The sequence below is a fragment of the Hyperolius riggenbachi genome, chromosome 7 (genome assembly GCF_040937935.1).
Source record: "Hyperolius riggenbachi isolate aHypRig1 chromosome 7, aHypRig1.pri, whole genome shotgun sequence".
Taxonomy (NCBI): Eukaryota; Metazoa; Chordata; class Amphibia; order Anura; family Hyperoliidae; genus Hyperolius; species Hyperolius riggenbachi.
In genome coordinates this window covers 314,014,554-314,037,957 of record NC_090652.1, presented here as the reverse complement: position 1 = coordinate 314,037,957, position 23,404 = coordinate 314,014,554, and the positions used below count along the sequence as shown (strand labels likewise).

General features: G+C 48.3%; 1 protein-coding gene across 32 annotated transcripts in view; it reads left to right on the top strand.

Annotated features, from left to right (window-relative positions):
* The first annotated feature begins 8,289 nt into the window (after positions 1–8,289).
* The window catches only part of CLASP1 (cytoplasmic linker associated protein 1), a 320,170-nt gene continuing 305,055 nt past the window's right edge, over positions 8,290–23,404 (top strand). For 14 of the 32 annotated variants that reach the window (XM_068246182.1, XM_068246178.1, XM_068246175.1 and 11 more), the window contains exon 1: positions 8,291–8,398. The gene's annotated coding sequence lies outside the window, so the exon portion shown is untranslated. Of the gene's footprint in view, positions 8,399–23,404 lie in introns of all 32 variants that reach the window. The other 18 variants (XM_068246166.1, XM_068246161.1, XM_068246163.1 and 15 more) reach the window with 2 other exon arrangements.

Here is a 23,404-nt window from a genome sequence, read left to right as displayed (position 1 = left end):
ATCTTCCGATCGCCTCCGGCGCCCAGAATAAACAAGGAAGGCCGCAATGAGCGGCCTTCCTTGTTTTGCTTATATCGTCGCCATAGCGACGAGCGGAGTGACGTCATCGACGTCCTGACGTCAGCCGCCTCCGATCCAGCCCTTAGCGCTGGCCGGAACTTTTTGTTCCGGCTACGCTGGGCTCAGGCGGCTGGGGGGACCCTCTTTCGCCGCTGCTCGCGGCGGATCGCCGCAGAGCGGCGGCGATCAGGCAGCACACGCGGCTGGCAAAGTGCCGGCTGCGTGTGCTGCTTTTTATTTGATGAAAATCGGCCCAGCAGGGCCTGAGCGGCGACCTCCGGCGGTGTTGGACGAGCTGAGCTCGTCCAGACCGCTCAGGTGGTTAATATCTAGGAGTATGCAGACCTTACCTTCTTAGCGGTAATCCCCAGTCAGGCTCGGGCCAGAACTCCTCAGCTCAGAGCGGTAACCCCGAGTTGTATCCATGGGAGGTGAGTAATGTGCAGAGCTGCTACAGATCTATCTAGCGGTATGATTTTTAGTTGCAATAATCTTTTATTAGGCACCAAAGTGCCAAGTTTTCAAGAATCAACCTACAAGCATAGAACATGGGAGACCGGACATGGACTCGAGACAGAATAAAAAGCACAAATACAACAATAAGTGATCAGCCTTTCCCCAAGCAGTTATTACCCCATGAGGGCAGAGTACCAGGCCAATTACTCGAGCTGGGAATGAGCACCTTTAGAAAGGGCATAGGAAATCCAAGGTTCCCATATTTTCTGGAAGTGCAAGACAGTCGTTTATAATGGCATTAATCCATTGTCAAATCATTGTATGGTTCATTTTGTCTATCACTGTAGAGTAAGACAGGTATGGTGAAGCATAAGTTTGAAATCAGTGTTGGGAGACTTGGGCGCAGGATACAGCCGGTATATGGCTGAGGCTGCTTCTGCACAAGTCCCGGCCGTGGTAATTACTATTTCCCCTCCAGGCCGCCATGGACAGTGGGGAATGATATAATTAGTCTTCAAGCTAATGCTGGAGGCAGAGTTATTGTCTTTTAAAAGCAACTTCGGCTCCATCTTTTAATGGCTCCGATGTTGCTCTCTGTGCGCCGCTATAGATGGAATTCCTATTACAGTCTATGGTGACGCCGGCTGCGCTCAAATCTACCTGCGCTAAAAAGCACGGCTCCGATGGTGAAAACCATTTTGAGGCTATGTGCATTTTAACGGCTGTAGAAGTAAAAAAATAAGAGATCAAGAAATGATTGATATTCACTGTTATTTCTTCATATTGTTTGATCCACAATCAGCCTGCAGGACATCATCTTTACTGCTGGCAGACATGGAAAAAACAGACCGCACCAACTGCCATTATCTATAACACCCCCTAATATTGTGATAGGCTTTTTTAATTTATTTTTAAAGATATACATATGCACAGAGGGATATATTATTAGCGTGGCAGTTGGAAACAGCTGTTATTTCCCACAATGCAGCGAGGTTCACAGATCAGAAACTGTTAGGACCATGGCCATGACATCACACTCTGGGAGTTGTTACACCACAATATCAGCCATACAGAGCCCCCTGATGATCTATTTGAGAAAAGATAAAGATTTCTCATGGGAAAGGGGGTATCAGCTACTGATTAGGATGAAGCTCAATCATTGGTTAAAGTTCCTCTTTAAAGAGGAACGCCAGTGAAAATAATGTAATAAAAAGTGCTTTATTTTTACAATAATTATGTATAAATTATTTAGTCAGTGTTTGCTCATTGTAAAATCTTTCCTCTCCCTGATTTACATTCTGGCATTTATCACATGGTGACATATTTACTGCTGGCAGGTGATGTCAGTTTAAGGAGATGCTGCTTGCTTTTTTGGCAGTTAGAAACAGCCGTAAACAGCTATTTCCCACAATGCAACAAGGTTTACAGACAGGAAACTGCCAGGAGTACCATGGTCCTCACAGTTTCCAGTGGGAGGGGTTTCACTACAATATCAGCCATACAGACCCCCTGATGATAAACTGGTGAAAAGGAATAGATTTCTTGTGTAAAAGGGGGTCTCAGCTACTGATTGGGATGAAGCTCAATTCTTGGTTATGGTTTCTCTTTAAATTTTTACTCTAACTTATTTTCCAACCTGGAATTAATTAACTTGTTACCAACCAGATAATTCCAGTGTACCACATAAATGTGAGTCAAGTAATCATTCAGCTGCAAACTTTAGTTCAGCCTCCTGGAATTACCTTGGTTAGAGGTGACTAGAGTACATTTTTCCATGTTTGATGAAGCAGTTTCAAAATAATGACCCAGAGAAAGGCAGTCACATGACCCAGAGATATTGACACCTGATATACACCTGACCAGGCACTCCCCCCAGTCCTTCCAGGAAGGAAGTGGGCAGGGTCAGATGTGTGCTCACAGGAAAAGATTGGCTCCTCATTCATGATCTCCTGTGGTTGATGAAGAAATAGACAGAGGGATGAGTTTGGAAAGTTCACAGAACACTGTACAGTCCAGTCAACCAGCATATAAAATTCACACACAAAGCATTTCCAACCCAACCAGCCAGGGAAAAAAAAGCAGAAAAAGTTTACATGCAATAAACAAAAGTTAATGATGAAATATTCCACACATTACAAACATGAGACTAAAGTTGGACTTTACAGCTAAGTCTTAAATCTGTCTGATGTCAACAGCTCATATCTAACCCCCCCCCCCCCCCCCCCAATACCAGGTTCCAGGTGTCCCCAAGTAGGGAAAAAGGGTGCAAGAAAGAAGTAAATATGCAAGAGGGAGGAACCCAATGACCATCCCCTCTGTTGCTCCACCGACCAATCCGATGCACCGGTCTAACCACTCTGGGCTTTAAAGCAGGGATGTCAAACTCAAATACAAATTGGTCCTGGCTGGGATTCAAACCGGGGACCCAGCGCTGCAAGGCCAAGAGCGCTATCCACAAAGTTGCAAAGTTTGAATGGGGACAACGATGGATCGTAAGGAAAGGGAACCGGGAAGGCTCTATGGGCTAACACGGTGATTCCAGCGCATGGAGATTTTGGCGCAGCCGGCACCACCATAGGCCGTAATAGGAATTACGACTATAGCAGCGCACAGGGAGTAACTTCGGCGCCGTCAGAAGACAGAGCTGAAGTTACAATTAAAACACAATAATTCAGCCTCCAGCAATTGCTGAAAGCCGAATTAATTCATTCCCCACCATCCATGGCGGCCTGGAGGGGGAATAGTAATAAACACGGCCTGGGCTTGTGCAGCAGCAGGATCAGCCATATACCAGCTGTATCCTGCGCCCAAGTCTCCCGCGCCGATATCTCTCGTACCCTCTATGGGACCCAGAACCTTGCTCTACATAGGGGAGTGTCTAAGGGCCCATTCACACCGAAAATCGCTAGCCACTAGTTTTCTGTGGGTGATTTTTCCGTGATTTAAGGCGGAAAAATCACTGTACAAATTCACGGTTTTGGAGCGATTGCGATTAGCGTTTCTATATATGCTAATGGCGATCACTCCTAAATCGCCAGGAAAATGCATGCAACACGTTTGCGATTAGCGATAATTGCGGAACACCCACGATTATCGCTAATCGCTCAAGTGTGAACACTGCCATAGACTAATATAGCACTAGCGTTTTTAAAAACCGCTAACACTTTAGCGATGCGATTCCCGCTTAGGCGTGAAAGGGCCCTCAGTCATTCAGGTTTGTAGGCAAGTCTTTTTTTTAATATAAGGTTTGCTTTAAATGCAACCTTAGCTATTTCGTTTCTGTCAAATCCATCTCTTTAATATATTCCCTCTCATTTTTGATATTCACTCATAAATATTGAAACATTTATATCAGCATGTACATACAGAATTCCCTGGTCGCCTTCCACAGAAGAGACACTTCACCTGTCAATAAAGCTAGAACATTATTCATTCAAAGCAAATACAAATCAACATAGATACGCATGAGGACCAAACAAAAATCCCGCAGTTGCAGTTTCCATCACATTGACTTCCCCTAACTGTACAGGTGTGGCCTAGAGTTTTCAGAATGTCACGAATACCGGTATTCACAAAGTTTGCTGCTTCCGTTTTTATAATGGCAATTTGCATATACAGTGGATCCTTGGTTTGCAAGCGTAATTTGTTCCGGAAACATGCTTGTAATCCAAAGCACTCATATCAAAGCGAATTTCCCCATAAGAATTCATGGAAACCCAGTTGATTTGTTACACCATCCAAAAACTGTTATAGTAAAATAGTATAAAATATTTCACTGTAGCAGAATCATTGCCGTCTGTTGGCTCTACTCAACCTTTATTTTCGTGTGGCTTTAACAAGGAACTTAGCCATTGACAGTTAAGGTGCATACACATCCAATTTTGGTTGTCCAATCACTGACCAATTTTACCACTTCCACATATGAGGGCCAACAGGCTATGATCAGATTCTGTAGGTAAGCTGTCACATGACATGGAAGGGCCGAAATTGGCCAGTTATTGGCCAAACAAAATTGGAAGTGTGTACCACACTTTACTGTTGAGGATTACATGGAAATGTGACTTTGCACAGACTCAACACTCAGATTAAAGCTGGCCACTAACAGTCCAATTTCTAGCGAAAAATCGTTCACTACACCATCAACTAACCAATCATTGCTTCCTATCTATCACGACCACTAAGAAAATCCAAATTTTCGTTCGACGAAAATTCATTCGGGCGACATTTTTTTCACTCGTTCATAATCGATTGTGTCCATCAATGGAGGTTATTTACAACCAATCCGATCAGAATTTCTGATCGCTCAAATGATTTTTCGCTAGAAATTGGACCGTTAGTGGCCATCTTAAGTACAATTAAGTACAATCCTGAAGCGCCAAAGGAAGGAGAATCATTGGCTCAGTTGTGATAATGTGACTCATGTATACTTTCTTTTGCTCGTATATCAAGACATTGCTTGTATATCAAATCAAAATTTCACAAAAATGTTTGCTTGTATTGCAAAGCACTCTTAAGCCAAGTTACTCCTAATCCAAGGTTTTACTGTATTCCAGAATATTTTGAAGAGTGTACATTTCTGGTCCAGTAAGGTAAAACTGATAGAAACATGCAAAACTGACAGGACAGACCAGTACTGGACTGGACATGCACAGACAGTGGCGGAGCTATGGGCCCCGGGGCGAGTTTTACATGCCCCCCAAGCACTCTATAATTGATAGAGCGCACCAAAACTTGCAAGACAATCACAATGTCAGAGGTGCAACAAGGTGATGAGGAACAGTTTGTTAATGATTACTACTATTCAAAGCATCTAAAGAAGTGATTACTACAAGCACGGGACCAATAAAGAGCTAATACTGCTACAGTTAAGGGAGGGACCTCTGGCCCAAGGGCCCTGGTGCGGTTGCAACCTCTGCACCCCCTATTGCTACGCCACTTTGTACAGATTTATGTGTGAACCAGGCCTAAGTTAGAATAGCAGACTGGATGCTTTAAAAGGAGAGTGATGCTTGAAATCATTGTTCTTTCTCTGTTAGCCTTGGTTACTTGCAATGAAACGTGTGCAGTCATCATTGCATTGCAGATAAGCGCTTCACAGGAAAGAATATTGCTGCTTCTAAGATGGTATCTAAATCAACAATTTATCGGATCATCAAAAACTTCAAGGAGAGGTTCAATTGTTTTGGGCACCCTAGAAAGTCCAGCAAGTATTTACTGCAGTAAATAGCCGGGTGCTTTTCTCTGAGGAGAGGTGGAGGTGGGCCCAGGCGCTGTAGTGTAGCGATGCGGGGTCTTCGGGACGGCTTTGTGCGACAAGACACCACAGGTAAGTATAACTTTTCTTTATAGGTAGGCTGGAGGATAGTGTTAATTAGGATGCCTGTTTCGTGTGGTGGGTGAGGTCGTTGTTTATATTCTGTCGAAATGATGTGTGTGTCTCAGAAAGGGGGGCCCATCCAAGGTTCCACAGGGAGACACAGTGATTTCTAGTTGTGCTCCTGTGCATTACTATTATTATTGATTTATGAAGCACCAACCTATTCCGTGGTGCTGTACAAACTACGAAACAAACATGGGGCACATCTAGACGCACAGTGAGGTGAAAACTTTTAGAGGATGGCCTGGTGTCAAGAAGGGCAGCAAAGAAACCACTTCTCTCAAAGGAAAACATCAGGGACAGGAAGATATCCAGCAAAAAGTATAAACACTGGTCATTTTCTCTGCTGAAGCCCCTTTGCGAATGTCTGGACAAGACATTAGCATACCTCCCAACTTTTTGAGATGAGAAGAAAGAGGGACACTTAAGCCACACCCCTGATCACACCCCCGGCACACCCACGCATATCATAAAGATTTCATAAGAAAAATGTTATTTTATAAGTCAAACCACACTGGTTCTTTCTATCCTGGTTCATTTTCCTTCATATTAATATTTTAAAATTAGTAATATATCAGTTTAACCTTCCTGGCGGTAAGCCCGAGCTGAGCTCGGGCTATGCCGCCGGAAGGCACCGCTCAGGCCCCGCTGGGCCGATTTGCATAATTTTTTTTTCCTGCACGCAGCTAGCACTTTGCTAGCTGCGTGCAGTGCCCGATCGCCGCCGCTACCCGCCGATCCGCCGCTATCCGTCGCGCCGCAGCCGCCCCCCCCCCCCCCCCCAGACCCCGTGCGCTGCCTGGCCAATCAGTGCCAGGCAGCTCTATGGGGTGGATCGGAATCCCCTATGACGTCACGACGTCGTTGACGTCATCCCGCCCCGTCGCCATGGCGACGGGGGAAGCCCTCCAGGAGATCGACGGCGGCGATCGGAGGGGCTGGGGGGATGCCGCTGAGCAGCGGCTATCATGTAGCGAGACTTTGTCTCGCTACATGAAAATTTAAAAAAAAAAAAAAAAGATTTGCTGCCCCCTGGCGATTTTTTAGCAAACCGCCAGGAGGGTTAAAGGATGGGAATAAAGTTTAGGTTCAATCAAACACATATTTAGTAGAGAAATATATATATTTACATAGAAAGAGGGACAAAGTCCTGAAAGAGGGACAAATGAGGAGGAAGGAGGAACAGAGCTCTCAAAGAGGGACAGTTAGGAACTATGGACCTGTCTTATTCCAACAGTAAAGCATCCCAAGACCATTCAAGTGAAGAAAGAATGGTACTAGAACAGTGTACGAGAGGATTTGCTGCCGGGAGACTTTGGCGCAGGATACAGCCGGTATATGGCTTATCCTGCTGCTGCACAAGAGTTCCCAGCGACGTTAAATACTATTCCCCCTTTAGGTCCACGTGGATGGTGGGGAATGAAAAAATTCGGCTTCCAGCAATTGCTTGAGGCCAGGGGCGCGTATCTGGGTAATATAGTGCCTATGGCAAACACCGAAATTGCGCTCTTCCCGGTCAGAGCCCCCTTCTCCTCTAAAAACAGCATCCTTTCTCGCATCTATGTGTTATGGTTGCCTGTGTTTTTTGGCTCAGGATATTGCTGAAGTTACCTTTTTGGGAAATATCTGTTTATTCCCTCTTTTCTAACACAAAGCCAAGTGCACCCCACATACATAAATTAAGTAGCCATGTTCCCCAGATAACAGAATTAATATGATCTGATGTCTGTGTGACTGGGAGGCACTTTCGCAGGCATGGCGGTGCAGCACAGGGGCAGGCATGGCGCCTATGGTGCTGTGGCGCCCATGGCACGAGCCATGCTTGTACCCCTCTAGATACGCCTCTGCTTGAGGCCTAATTATTATAGTGTTTTATAAGTCACCTCAGCTCCATCTTCTGACAGCGCTGAAGTTACTCACTGTGCGCTGCTATAGCCTTAATTCCTATTACAGTCTATGGTGACGCCGGCTGTGCCCAAGTCTCCTGCGCTGGATTGCCAGTGTTCAACCAACACATCCTCTGACTTCTTCCAAGAATCCAAGAACAGTTTGGTGAAGAAAGAATGGGTTGCCATCACTTAGGTTTTGGCCCAGATGTTGATTGACACAGCACATTTCTGAGGTCTTGAAAGAGAAAGGCTATGGTGGGGCAGAGGAAGGCTGTGTGGGAAGAGGCAGGTTTCCTCACAGTAGTGGGTATTATTGTGCCATGGGTATGAGAGAAACGGTGATATTTTGGAGTGTAGCTAGAATCCAGACATTTCTTTTGTTTCTGCAATTGCCCTCAGTAAAGATGGCGGCGCGGCGCTCTTCACAAGATGGCGCAGGTTGCCGCGGTGACGGCCGCTCTGGGCTCCTCAGCTCTCTATGGTGAAGCCGCCGCGCATGCGCACTAACTGCTCCTTTCAGCGGCCGGGGCGGGGAGCGGCGATGCGGTGGGGTGAGGAGCGGCGGGACAGGCGGCGGCCATAGACTCAACAGCGGCCTCCCGGGGACTCTTGTCAGGTAATGGCGGCCTGGAGCCCGGCTTGGAGCTTCCATGTGTGTGCGGAGAGCCCCGGCCTGTGTGTGAGGAGAGGCCTGACTGGCACCTGCGTGTGTGTATGTGGGTACTACTCCCCCCCCCCTTCCTGTGCTGTGTGAGGGCATTACCCTCCCACCTTCCTGTGTGAGGGCATCACCCCCCATTTCCTCCTGTGTGAGGGCATCACCCCCCATTTCCTCCTGTGTGGGGGCATCACCCCCCACCCCTTCCTGTGTGAGGGCATCACCCCCCTTACTGTGTGAGGGCATCACCCCCCATTTCCTCCTGTGTGAGGGCATCACCCCCCATTTCCTCCTGTGTGAGGGCATTACCCCCTTCCTTCTCTAAGTGCATCACCTCCTCCTATAAAAAGCTACAGCCACCTCCCCTCTGTGTGAGGGCATTACCTCCCTTCCCCCTGTATGAGGGCATTATGCCCCTCTCCCACTTCCTCCTGTGCAAGGGCATTAACCCTCCCCCCTTCTGCTTCCTCCTGTGTGAGGGCAATCCCTGTCCTCCTTTTGAGGCGTTCGCCCTCCTGTGTGAGGTCACTTTCCAGCATTTCTTGGCTGTGTGAGACCACATCTGTATGTGTGACCTGAATGCAGCTGTGAGTGTGAATGCCATGAACTATAGATGGCACCTCACCCTCTTTCAAAGTGGATATGTACAGTTGAATCTTACTGTGTTCCTTGGGATGTTATTCTGACTCCAAACTTGCATCCAGTGTTTGCCTGGCTATGCCTTGCTGTCAGAGGTCTCCCCAGTATGGATAAGTCAGTGCTGTGGTTAACCACACTTTTAGTAGTATGGAAGGCCTGGGTGCTGTAACAGCAAGGAAATTATGGGGGACTTGGTGCCCTACCACCCAGAAGATGATGGGGGTCTGTGTGAGGAAACTAATGGAGGTTCTGGGTTACATACCAACAGGGACTGGAGGGTGAACAGGGTATAGTAATTCCAGGGTTGGATGGGTTTAGGTCCAGTACTAGTAAGTAGGGATATGATAAGGGTCTATCCTGGAGTCTGGGTGCACTACCAGGCAGATTAATGGGAGTATTGGTTCTGTACCAGGGAAATGAAGTGTAGGTACAGTACCAGCAGGTAAATTATAGTGTGGCTGCAGTACCAATGGGGACAAGACAGTGAGTTGCATATTGAAGTTCTGTGGACAGGTCTTGTGGCAATACCAGTGGGGCCATGGCACATTTCTGGTTGACAGGTCTTTGTGTACAGTATTAGAGATATTAAATGTCTCTGTGCAAATACAGTATTGACTTATGCATGTACAGTGTGTCTTGTACAATAACTCTAAAGACAGCATAGGGGTCTGGGTTAGATCACTAATTTAGTAGGCATAAAGCAGAAGATCTGGCTAAGGTAGGTTTGACAGCATGGAGATTTGGGCACATTGTACTGTACAATAGGGCAAGCTACAGGCCAGATTTGCTGTCACACTGCTTATGTATTCACCCCTCTCTGGACAGCATGCTGCACTCAGTCGCAGTATTGGAGTCTCTATGTATAGTAACAATGCTGACAGCCCTGCAAGGACACCAGTAAATCTCTATGTTTAGCATTTGGCCTAGCTCATGGCTGATCCCAGCACTATGCATTTCATGTTATATGGTCTCTGTATAGCTTCAGTACTGTCTGTATCCACATTATATAACCTCTGGCTACAGAGGTCTTGCGTCTTGAAGACACTTTGTCTATATTGTCTGTGTGAATAAGATTAGCCCCCCCCCCCCCCAGTGTAGCCTCATGTACAAATTCTCCATTTAGTTTGCTTTTACCGTGTTGCAGTTTTTCATGTAGTAGCCTCCCATAAAGACTGCAATCATTGACACATTAATTTGTTGCTGATTCAGACCTCGACTTCTCCAGACTTGTGGCAAATCACTTTTCATGGCCCATATTTGGCTTTCTGCTTATTACCTGTCATTACAGGGCGTCCTTGAAAGCCGGCTGTCAGATGTTGTGGAATAATGTCACTGTGCGTCTGTGTTAATGAAGAGTAACCACAGAGGCAGAGAATTGCTGAAATTAAACCTGAATTGTTTATAAATCTCTTTCAAGTTTTTCTAGCCCATGAATACTCTGTGCTTGACTGTTGTGATCAAAGACTTTTCCATGATTTGAATTTTTATAAGTGGGTTGGGTTGGTGCTTTGCAAAGAACAAGGTGCGATTAGTGGAAGGAGCATTATATAGACTTGTTCCTTTTCTCCCCTGGTGTGGTTGGTGTTTGCCTGTTTATTCTTGTTGTTTAGATAGGGCTTATAGTGAGTGTGGCACAGGATCTGTTCAGTAGGCCTCAGCAGCATGATGAAGGGAATTAGGAAGTGTAAGCTTTTGCAGCAGCAGCTCTGAAGGTCTGACTTCTTATTCTATTTTATCCATCTATTATAAACTAAAAGCAGTTCTGCTGTTGTCTGCCAAGTGTCCTATTGATTAGCTGAGATGATGTCATACTCCCCTCGTTAAAGCTGCAATCTTTGGAAACCATAGAATGGAAGGCGTAGCTAAGCAGCAGTATCCCTGGGTGTATATTTTTTACTTCCTAACCGGACAGCATTGCGGAAAATGTTGCGACTTATGAATTTGCATGTAGCTTCCATTTCAAACTGTATGAATGTTTAAGCTCTGTACCGAAGTGTGGATTGATGCTAGTAAAGCTAAGTGTGCGCATGTGTTAATTGTTGAACATTGTGGATCAGGTAATGGATCCTTCAGGCAACAATTTGGGGCACAGCGCTATACAGAGTCAGATGCATTGCTAGCCTGAAGCATTGCTAACCTTCAGGCTAGCAATGCATGCTGCTGCTATGGTGGTGAAGTAGGGGCAACAATTGCCACATAACAGAGCAGATTCCTGCAGGTTGGAGGAGCAGAATAACATTGCGATCAGTCCGGCTCGGGCGTTGGGGGTTATTAAGGATATATTCTAGCATATGAGATCCTTAACCAGGGCTTTGGAGCCAGTACAAAAATACTCTGACTCCTCAGTTTATGAAACCACCGACTCCAGGTACCCAAAATAGTTCCGACTCCTCGACTCCGACTCCTTAGTCTAATACTTACCAGGGCTGTGTATTTGGTACAAAAATCATCCGACTCTTCAGTTTATGAAGCTACCAACTCTGACTCCAGGTACCCAAAATTGTTCCCACTCTGACTCCAACTCCACAGCCCTGTCCTTAACAACTCCAGAGTACCCAAGAAGTTCGGGGTGAGTATGGGCAGTGATGGCTAACCTTGGCACTCCAGCTGTGGTGGAACTACAAGTCCCATGAGGTATTGCAATACTCTGACGGCTCTAAGCATAACGCGGGGAGGCAGAGGCATGATGGGATTTGTAGTTTGGTCATAGCTGGAGTGCCGAGTGCCAAGGTTAGCCATCACTGGTATAGAGATGGAGATCAAAAAGCCCTCCTACTAAAAAGAAAGGTACTTGCGATAATTCAGCTTTAAGTGAACATCTGTGGTTACCCACAATGCACCACTGCTGAATATGCAAATTATCTCTTTATGCCCTTGAAGCCAGGCTTACATCCAGAACCGCTGGTGTATCTCAAGCCTGCAGCTTTAAAGTTTACGGAGCCACACCAACCCCACATGCAGACAGCCTGTTTCAGATTTTTTATTCCTCCTCAGTGCATGGCAGGGATTGAAATGGACGACGGCTGGCACCCAAGCAGGATTGCGCAGTGTCCGCTGTACACACAGGATGATTGTTAGCTGACGTTATTACCTGTTTCGGCCGACAATTGCATATGTGAACGTACCTTAAGGTTTGTGAAGAGTGGGTAGTTATTGCTCCATGTTTGGGAAGTTTTCCTGCAGATTTGTAGTCCTCTCTGATTTGGTTCCAATCATCCAATATCTGCACAGAAAGAGACTTTTGTCTACAGACACCTCTCTTGCTCATTGGCTGAGTTTTGAGACCCGGTGGTAGCTTCTCTTGGTGATTTTGTGACAGGAGATGTTGGTCTTGGTGAAACAAATAGCCATTTATATTTCCAGGATTACAATGTCGCTATTTGTGTTTCACTTTAATTTAACATAGAACCCGTGCACTTCCTCACACTGGGGAATGAAAACAGATTATTGAAGTTATATTTCTTTCTGTTTCCTCCTGCCATTTTCCAAACAGATAGCTTCTTTCCCAGTTACAATGAGTTAAACTTTGTACCCAGTTTCCCCTGTTAAAGTGGACCTGAACTCTTGCACAGGACAGAAAGAAAACAGAGAAATGCACCCTGTATGTATTTAGAGAGCTTAGCCTGTCTAATTCCCCCTCATCTGTCACTAATCACAAATTGTAATTTATTCCCTCAGTTGTCAGCTGATTGCCACGGAAGAGAGCTCATTTGTGTAACCATCATGAAAGCAGGAAGTAGACACAATGCAGATTTATTGCAGGATTTGTATCAGCTGTAACAAAGAAATGTTTTTGTTAAAGGTGGTTATGCTGTTGCTTATCTTTTAAGACAGGGAGAAAGTTCTGAGTTCAGGTCTGCTTTAAGCTTATTTCTGTGTAAACAAACATTTTTTCCTTCTTTCTCTCATCAAGTCTGTTAGGGGAGACTATAAGGCCCATTCCTGAATCGGAAGGGAATGGATGCAAATGGATCCAATGTTAACCTTTGGATACGTTCATATGTTCATATCCATCCATTCAAGCGGATCCGTTCCGCACGATCCGCTGAACAGAACGCAAGTTTGCTGCTGCAGTGATTTTCTGGACCGCTGAGTCCAGCGGAACATAAACGGAAGCTGAAGCCCTGCATTGGGGCAATGAGAAAACGGGACATTCCTTCACACTAGTAAAGAAACAGACCTTTGCAAATAGAAAAATCCACTTGGGGTGGTGGGGTGTAACGATCCGATCAACCGGTAATCAGATTTGTTTTCACGGATCCATTTGCCACTTCAACGCAAGTGTGAACTGGGCTATTATGAGTGGATTGAAACAAGTGGCCAGCAGGGCTGAAGAGTCGGAGTTGGGGAGTTGGAGCAATTTTGGGTACCTGGAAACGGAGTCGGTGGTTTTATAAATGGATGATTTTTGTACCGACTGCCCTAGTGGCTAGATATGGAAGAGGACGACTATAAGTGGCCATTTCTTGAGTGATATGTGGGTTTGAGAAGAGCAACATGGCTCCACTGACACATCCTAGGTAAAAGTAAAAAGTGACAAAGTTCTCACCACCAGTATCACCACCACTGAATCTTCACAATGGTTCCTCTTTAAGTTTATCTTTTATTTGCCCAGCCTTGCCGTATATCAAGCAGCTGAGTGACGCGTGAGATTGCGCAAGTCTGCGGGTATATCTGCATGTAGCTGAGGCTCCGCCCATACCACCATTGCTCCAGCAAGTAGCAGCATACCCTCAGGCTACTTGTCAGGTCCACACTTCACCTCTCGTGACACAAAAGTCCTCTGCTTGGAGATACATTTACATGTGGAGATGAGACTATAATTATCTGCTGTTACCTCACAGCACCTCCTGGTCTTTCCCTTCTCAGCACTCTAATCTGATTCTCCTCTATAAGCTGAGGCTCTGTTTAGTGTTAGTTAGAACTAGGACATGTATGACCTGTACACGTTTACAGAGTATGACATTGTGACGAGGAAGTCAGACTGCAGAATTTTACATTATTCATATGGGAATAGCATGTCCCCATAGCAGATATGAGCAAGCTGCAGCTACAAGCCTGGCTGCTGATAAATCACAAATAGGGTTGCAACGGTATGAAATATGACGGCATGATAACCGTCAACCGACAACGGAGTAGTGAGGGAAACCTCAATAGGATCTTACTTCAATGGGTAAGTATCTGATTTTGTACCCGAGCTTTGGCTCGGATACACTTTAAGTTAAAGTATGTTATGGCCAGAACCCGTAAACTTTGGGATCTGGCCAGCCAATACCCAAACTAACTGGACAGCTATTGCTGCCCCCAGTATAGGTTAGCCAGGTAGGTGCCTCCAGTACTGGTAGACAGTATAGTTGCCCCCAGTATTGCCCCCCCCGTGTAGGTATAGGTGTCTCCAGTATAGGTAGCTAGTATAGTTACCCCCAGTATAGGTGTCTCCAGTATAGGTAGCTAGTATAGTTCCCTCAGTATAGGTATAGGTGCCTCCAGTGCAGCAGTGGGAGAGAGCGGGCAGAACCTACTCACCTTCCTTCTTCAGCCAGCCACACACAGCGTTTATCTTGTTCCTCCCAGGCGTCCTCACTTTAATAACAGCGCCCCCTGTGATGACATGCGGCTACATCATCACAGGGGGCGCTGTTAGCATCGCAGCGATGCCTGGGAGGAAGTAGATTGTAGCCGCGTGCGGCCGAAGGAAAGTGAGTAGTTCTGCCCACTCTCCCCCGCCGATGTGTCCGCTCTTCTCCCATCGATGCGGTCCTTCTCCCCCGCATCGATGGGATCACAAACTTGCTGGATTTTTCTTGAAGCAAACCTGAAAGGAAACTCACTGTTTGCTGCAAGTCTCAATAGTCACATAACTCACTGAGCAGCCAATGTAAACTCTTTAGGAGGAAGGGTTAGGATACTTGACCGCAGGGAAGGAAGCTGTGGAATCCTTGCCCTCAGAGGAGGAAGGGGCGGGATTCCTTGCCCTCAGAGGAGGAAGGGGCGGGATTCCTTGCCCTTAGAGGAGGAAGGGGCGGGATTCCTTGCCCTTAGAGGAGGAAGGGGCGGGATTCCTTGCCCTTGGAGGAGGAAGGGGCGGGATTCCTTGCCCTTGGAGGAGGAAGGGGCGGGATTCCTTGCCCTTGGAGGAGGAAGGGGCGGGATTCCTTGCCCTTAGAGGAGGAAGGTGCGGGATTCCTTGCCCTTAGAGGAGGAAGGGGCGGGATTCCTTGCCCTTGGAGGAGGAAGGGGCGGGATTCCTTGCCCTTAGAGGAGGAAGGGGCGGGATTCCTTGCCCTTAGAGGAGGAAGGGGCGGGATTCCTTGCCCTTAGAGGAGGAAGGGGCGGGATTCCTTGCCCTTAGAGGAGGAAGGGGCGGGATTCCTTGCCCTTAGAGGAGGAAGAGGCGGGATTCCTTGCCCTCAGAGAAGGAACGGGCGGGATTCCTTGCCCTCAGTGAAGGAAGGGGCGGGATCCTTGTCCTCAGACAGTAGTGTTTGACTGGGTAGCCATTTTCAGGATGGCAATACCTGGGCAATGCTTGCTGATATTTAAATGACAAGCCCACCTAGAGTATGTAGCAATCCTGTTCTGTGTAATGCAGAGCTTTCTGTTTTGATGAGGGAAGTGGGAGGGTTACTTTAAGAAAAAACGTTGGCAAAGAACACAGTTCAATTATATCCGTGATATATCCGTTCTCCTTGCTAAAATCTTTTAACTAGTCATTATTGGTAGACTTCAAGAGCTTACACCCTCATGTGTTGTCTCACCGCCTTGAGCCAACGCACTCAATGACTTTTTCCATACTGGTGTAGGTAACCTAACCTTCTCCATTCCTATATGTGGCCTGAACCCCCCCCCCCCCTTCCCTCCTCCCCATGTCTCCATTTGTGATGTGCAGAAGGTAGAACATAGTGAAACTCAAACTATATTTCAAACAATCAAAATAGTGGTAGCCGGCGCTGTGTGTGATTCTTTATTTGTATGATGCACAATTAATCTCTGTATCATTATACACATGAATAGAGTTCATTCAACTGGCACATACCAGAGCTTAGTAGTGGGTGCCGGATACTGGAAGCCTAACGGCCATTTCATGCAGGTCGCCTCGTCAGGTGATCAGCCTCCGACGGTTACAACCTCCGATGAAGCGACTAGGTGAAACGATCATCATTCTTCCTGTGTCTGTTAAAGGGAGCCTGAGGATAGAGGGAAATGGAGGCTGCTTTATTTCCTTGTAAATAATGCCGGTTGCCTTGCAGCCCTGTTCATTTTCTGGAATAAGCAGTGTCTGAGTCAAATCCCTGGAACAAGCATGTGGCTAATCAAGTAAAAGCTGAGTCTGAGCACCAGATTAGACCCGACCTTACTCGGGGTTAAAAATGTCGCTCTACGTAGAAGTAGAAAAACAGGGGGTAACACCCCTCCACCAAGGGTGGCCACTCAGGATAGACAATTTTTCAAGACGGAGGCGCCAGATACGGATAAAATAGTTAAAACCCGTTTTAAAAAGAGGAAGTGGTGGACTTACATCCCACAAGTAGACATATGATCAGTTATTCACTAAAAATATCTTTATTGAAATAGACTCCAAAGTAATAGCAACGCGTTTCACGGGCAACATCCCGCTTCATCAGGCAGTATATGGAGCTTGTAAAGATCCAGGGAGGTATAACCGCCTCCGTACCTGGCTGGGTCTTTACAAGCTCCATATACTGCCTGATGAAGCGGCATGTTGCCTGTGAAACGTGTTGCTATTTGGAGTCTATTTGAATAAAGATATTTTTAGTGAATAACTGATCATATGTCTATTTGTGGGAGGTAAGCCACCACTACCTAACCCTTTTTTAAACGGTTTTTAACTATTTTATCCTTATCTGGCGTCTCCGTTTTGAACAATTATTTATTAGAGACACAGGTTCAGTAGGATTGCCAGGAAATAAATATGGCAGCCTCCATGTCACTCTCACTTTGGGTTCCCTTTAATACCAGTTGCCTGGCAGCCCTGCTGATATCTTTGACTGCTGTAGTGTCTGAATAACACCTGAAACAAGCATGCAACTAATCTAGTCACACTTCAGTCAAGGCACCTGATCTGCTGCATGCTTGTTCAGGGGCTATGGCTAAATGTATTAGAGGCAGAGGATCAGCAGGACAGCCAGGCAATGTGCATTGTTAAAAAGAAAATGCGTATGTCAGCCTCCATATTCCTAAATTCAGGGGTGCTTTAAAGGAAGCATCAGCCAAAATGAGCTCCCCCCCCCATCTACTTACCTGGGGCTTCCTCCAGCCCCTGCCGCTGATACGTCCAGCGTTGCAGCTCCGCCCCCAGCCGCCGACCCAGGGTCACAGCCGGTGCAGTTGCTGACCTCGGGGTCGTACTCTAATGCACCTGCGCGAGCGCTGTTGTCAGTGAAGTCCACGCTGTCCGGAGTGTGCTGCGCCTGCGCTGAGCTGCTGCACCTGTGCAGTTCACTCAGGATATCGTGGACTTGATTGACAGCGGCGCTCACGCAGGTGCAGTAGAGTAGAGAACGATTTTGCGGTTGGCTACTGCACAGACGGGGACCATCTACCCGCTGCAAGGTGAGAGCGCTAACTACTACGCCACTGTGCTGCCCTAAATCCTATACTAAATCCGGTAGTACAAATTTTGGTGTATAATTTATATACTGTTATCGCTTACTACAAATTAATGTATGTGTGTCGAGGGGTACTTGAGGTGATCTGACCTATGCCAGGGGGTTCTTGTAAAGCTTAGCCTTTTATAAGGGGGTATATGCCAAATGTTAAGTCTCACTGTGTACCTTTATACTGTCTATAGTTGCAGGTTAATCTTGGGCGGTTCCTTCCCTCAGATCTCAGGGTCACGGGTTGGAGGCAGCCCTGGTTATTATCGTACTTTCCTCAGATCTCGGGGTCACGAGGCAGGAGGCGACCCTGGTTACTCCTTTCCTCAGATCTCTGGGTCATGGGGCAGGAGGCAGCCCTGGTTATTCCTTTCCTCAGATCTCGGGGTCACGAGGCAGGAGGCAGCCCTGGTTACTCCTTTCCTCAGATCTCGGGGTCATGGGGCAGGAGACAGCCCTGGTTATTCCTTTTCTCAGATCTCGGGGTCACAGGGCAGGAGGCAAACCTGGCTATTCCTTCCCTCAGATCTTGGGGTCACAGGGCAGGAGGCAGCCCTGGTTATTGCTTTCCTCAGATCTCGGGGTCACAGGGCAGGAGGCAGCCCTGGTTATTCCTTTCCTCAGATCTCGGGGTCACGGGGCAGGAGGCAGCCCTGGTTATTCCTTCCCTCAGATCTCGGGGTCACAGGGCAGGAGGCAGCCTTGGTTATTACCATACTTTCCTCAGATCTCAGGGGCAGGAGGCAGCCCTGGTTATTCCTTTCCTCAGATCTCGGGGGCAGGAGGCAGCCCTGGTTATTCCTTTCCTCAGATCTCGGGGGCAGGAGGCAGCCCTGGTTATTCCTTTCCTCAAATCTCGAGGTCACGGGGCAGGAGGCAGCCCTGGTTATTCCTTCCCTCAGATCTCGGGGTCATGGGGCAGGAGGCAGCCCTAGTTATTCCTTCCCTCAGATGTTGGGGTCACTGGGTGAGAGGCAGCCCTGGTTATTACCGTACTTTCCTCAGATCTCGGGGTCACGGGGCAGGAGGCAGCCCTGGTTATTCCTTTCCTCAGATCTCTGGGTTACTGGGAGGGAGGCAGCCCTGGTTATTCCTTCCCTCAGATCTCGGGGTCACAGGGCAGGAGACAGCCCTGGTTATTCCTTCCCTCAGATCTCGGGGTCACGGGGTAGAAGGCAGCCCTGGTTATTCCTTCCCTCAGATCTCGGGGTCATGGGGCGGAAGGCAGCCCTGGTTATTCCTTCCCTCTGATCTCGGGGTCACTGGGTGGGAGGCAGCCCTGGTTATTCCTTCCCTCAGATGTTGGGGTCACTGGGTGAGAGGCAGCCCTGGTTATTACCGTACTTTCCTCAGATCTCGGGGTCACGGGGCAGGAGGCAGCCCTGGTTATTCCTTCCCTCAGATCTCGGGGTCACGGGGAGGGAGGCAGCCCTGGTTATTCCTTCCCTCAGATCTTGGGGTCACTGGGTGGGAGGCAGTCCTGGTTATTCCTTCCCTTTAGATGTTTGGGTCACTGGGTGAGAGGCAGCCCTGGTTATTACCATACTTTCCTCAGATCTCGGGGGCAGGAGGCAGCCCTGGTTATTCCTTTCCTCAGATCTCGGGGTCACGGGGTGGGAAGCAGCCCTGGTTATTCCTTTCCTCAGATCTCAGGGTCACGGGGTGGGAGGCAGCCCTGGTTATTCCTTCCCTCAGATCTCGGTCACAGGGTGGGAGGCAGCCCTGGTTATACCTTCCCTCAGATCTCGGGGTCACAGGGTGGGAGGCAGCCCTGGTTATTCATTCCCTCAGATCTCGGGGTCACAGGGTGGGAGGCAGCCCTGGTTATTCCTTCCCTCAGATCTCTGGGTCACTGGGTGGGAGGCAGCCCTGGTTATTCCTTCCCTCAGATCTCTGGGTCACTGGGGGAGAGGCAGCCCTGGCTATTACCGTACTTTCCTCAGATCTCGGGGTCACGGGGTGGGACGCAGCCCTGGTTATTCCTTCCCTCAGATCTCGGGGTCACGGGGAGGGAGGCAGCCCTGGTTATTCCTTCCCTCATATCTCAGGGTCACGGGGTGGGAGGCAGCCCTGGTTATTCCTTCCCTCAGATCTCAGGGTCACGGGGTGGGAGGCAGCCCTGGTTATTCCTTCCCTCAGATCTCAGGGTCACGGGGTGGGAGGCAGCCCTGGTTATTCCTTCCCTCAGATCTCAGGGTCACGGGGTGGGAGGCAGCCCTGATTATTCCTTCCCTCAGATCTCGGGGTCACAAGGTGGGAGGCAGCCCTGGTTATTCCTTTCCTCAGATCTCTTGATTACAGGGTGGGAGGCAGCCCTGGTTATTCCTTCCCTCAGATCTCGGGGTCACTGGGTGAGAGGCAGCCCTGGTTATTGCTTTCCTCAGATCTCGGGGTCACGGGGCAGGAGGCGGCCATGGTTATTCCTTCCCTCAGATCTTGGGGTCACAGGGTGGGAGGCAGCCCTGGTTATTCCTTCCCTCAGATCTCGGGGTCACTGGGTGAGAGGCATCCCTGGTTAGTGCTTCCCTCAGATCTCAGGGGCAGGAGGCAGCCCTGGTTATTCCTTCCCTCAGATGTCAAGGTCACAGGGTGGGAGGCAGCCCTGGTTATTCCTTTCCTCAGATCTCAGGGTCATGGGGTGGGAGGCAGCCCTGGTTATTCCTTCCCTCAGATCTCGGGGTCACTGGGTGAGAGGCAGCCCTGGTTATTCCTTCCCTCAGATCTCGGGGTCATGGGGCGGGAGGCAGCCCTGGTTATTCCTTCCCTCAGATCTCGGGGTCACTGGGTGAGAGGCAGCCCTGGTTATTCCTTCCCTCAGATCTCGGGGTCATGGGGTGGGAGGCAGCCCTGGTTATTCCTTCCCTCAGATCTCGGGGTCACTGGGTGAGAGGCAGCCCTGGTTATTCCTTCCCTCAGATCTCGGGGTCACTGGGTGAGAGGCAGCCCTGGTTATTCCTTCCCTCAGATCTCGGGTTCACGGGGCGGGAGGCAGCCCTGGTTATTCCATCCCTCAGATCTCGGGGTCACTGGGTGAGAGGGGCAGCCCTGGTTATTCCTTCCCTCAGATCTCGGGGTCATGGGGTGGGAGGCAGCCCTGGTTATTCCTTCCCTCAGATCTCGGGGTCACTGGGTGAGAGGCGGCCCTGGTTATTCCTTCCCTCAGATCTCGGGGTCACTGGGTGAGAGGCAGCCCTAGTTATTCCTTCCCTCAGATCTCGGGGTCACGGGGCGGGAGGCAGCCCTGGTTATTCCATCCCTCAGATCTCGGGGTCACTGGGTGAGAGGCAGCCCTGGTTATTCCTTCCCTCAGATCTCGGGGTCATGGGGTGGGAGGCAGCCCTGGTTATTCCTTCCCTCAGATCTCGGGGGCAGGAGGCAGCCCTGGTTATACCTTCCCTCAGATCTCAGGGTCAAGGGGCAGGAGGCAGCCCTGGTTATCCCGCTTGGATGTTTAGTGTTGACACATACAAGCATTTTCATTGAACAGAATTTTCACCGTCTTTGTTCTTTATAACCAAATCGTGCAGGCGGGATCCTCCCATATGAGGATGATTTCAGAGGCTGGGCTGCGTCGGTCTGACAGCCTCGCCGGGTCTCCGTCACACTCAGGAATCTCTCTGGCATCTGTGTGATGGGCGGTGTGTGCGGATGATGAGGGGTGTAGCTGCTCAGTGACAGGTCGCCGCGGTGCCTCTGTCGCTCGCTAGCAGTCTGTTTCTTGGGATACTCTGCATTGTTTGAAACATTTCTCCAGACAGAGAGCAATTTGGTGATTGCTGCTGTCTGACTGCCATTTATATGGTAATCTCTCATTAGAGGAGTGGGGCAGGCTTTCTCTCTGTCTCCAGGTACTGAATCCAGCCAGGGAGAGATGGTCTAATCTCATTCAGAGTCTGGCAGTGGGTGTGTCCTCTCCATACATTCCAGCATCATATGGAAGGGTCTGTATGGCACACATTGCTTCCTCTCTGTCTGTTATCACCACGTGCTGAGCAGTCTGCATCCTCCAGGAAACATCTACAGGACTGTGTTCATATCGCATCCTTTTTGTCTCGGAGGTTTTGTATTGCTTTGGACCAAAACAAATAAAGAGGCTGTGCAGGCCCCAATCCACATGCAGGAGGCAAGCGAGAACAAGCTGTGAAGATGAATGGATGTAACAAAACAGCCCCCCTAAAACTCAGAGCAGAATGATTATTAATGTGTGACCGCGCTGCAAAGCTAGGAACTTCAGGCAGTTACACCTGTGACTTGCTAAATCGCCATTGTCTCCAGCACACACAGCGAGATCTGCAATTGTTCTGAGCCGTTGTGTTACGTGTATCATGTGCTGTTACATGACCAGACAGGTACGGCCCTTGTTTTTATTGTGTGCGGTGATGCCAGGGGGTGTGAGGAACATTCCGGCGTTGGCATCCTGGGGTTGCTTCACACACAGAAGTCATTGTTTTCCACCCGCTGATGTGTGTTGTGGAGAAAGGCAGGTCCTGACAGAAGATCCTGCACTGTGTAATGTGGTAACTATGTTGTGGTGGATGCTGACAGCGTTCCTACGCAGAGACAGATCATTGGAAACCCTGCCACCCCCTGCACTAATGCTAACCCTGATTCCTTGTGGCTGACTTAAAGGGACCCCGAGGTGAGGGGGCTATGGAGGCTGCCATGTTTATTTCCTTGTAAACAATACCAGTTGCCTGGCTGCCCTGTTGATCCTCTGACTATAATAATTTTAGCCATAGCCCCTGAACAAGCATGCAGTAGATCAGGTGTTCTGACATTGTCAGGTCTGAAAAGATTAGCTGCATGCTTGTTTCTGGTGTGATTCAGACACTACTGCAGCCACAGACCAGCAGGGCTGTCAAGCAACTGGTATTGTTAAAAAAAAAAAAAAAAAAAAAAAAAAAGGAAGTAAATATGGCAGCCACCATATCCCGCTCTACTCAGGTTCTCTTTAACCAGTTAAAGGGCCACTATTGAATAAAAATTGTCAAATTTTAAATACATATAAATGTACATTTCTCCCAGAGTTAAATTCATTATAAATAACTTTTTCCTACGTTGCCATCACTTACATTAGGCAGGGAAAATCTGACTGGTTTTGGACTAGTCCATCTCCTCATGTGGGATTCTTAGTTATGTCCTCAGAAGCACTTACTGAACAGCAGGTGCTCGGTCGAATTGCCAAAATAGTGTGCAGCAAGTACGGAGGCTGGCTGACATCTTTGTGTAGATCCTTTCCAGGCAATGCTTTCATAAAGAATAAAGGACATACTGAGAATCCCCCATGAGGAGATAGAGTATTCCAAAATATGTCAACGGTTTACTACCTACTGTAACAGCATTTTTTTGTGATAGTGCTCCTTTTAAGTTGGAATGGTAACGTTTGCTGCTCTTCTCTAAGCAATCCTCAGGCAGAGTTGCCTCCTCTGATAGTCGCTCAGTCTACTAGGATTTTTGTCTACCATCTGAAAAGATGAACTGAGCAAATTCTGAAAGCATTCATGTTGATTAATGTGATTGATGAGTTAAAGTGTACCAAAGACGGGGAAAAAAGGTTTTGTACATACCTGGGGCTTCCTCCAGCCCCATGCGCACGGATCGCTCCCACGCTGCGGTCCTCTGTTGCCCACAGCTGCGGTACTGGATCCCGTAACTTCCGCCAGTCCGCACAAGAGAAGTGCACTCTCTACGTATCTCTCCGGCAACT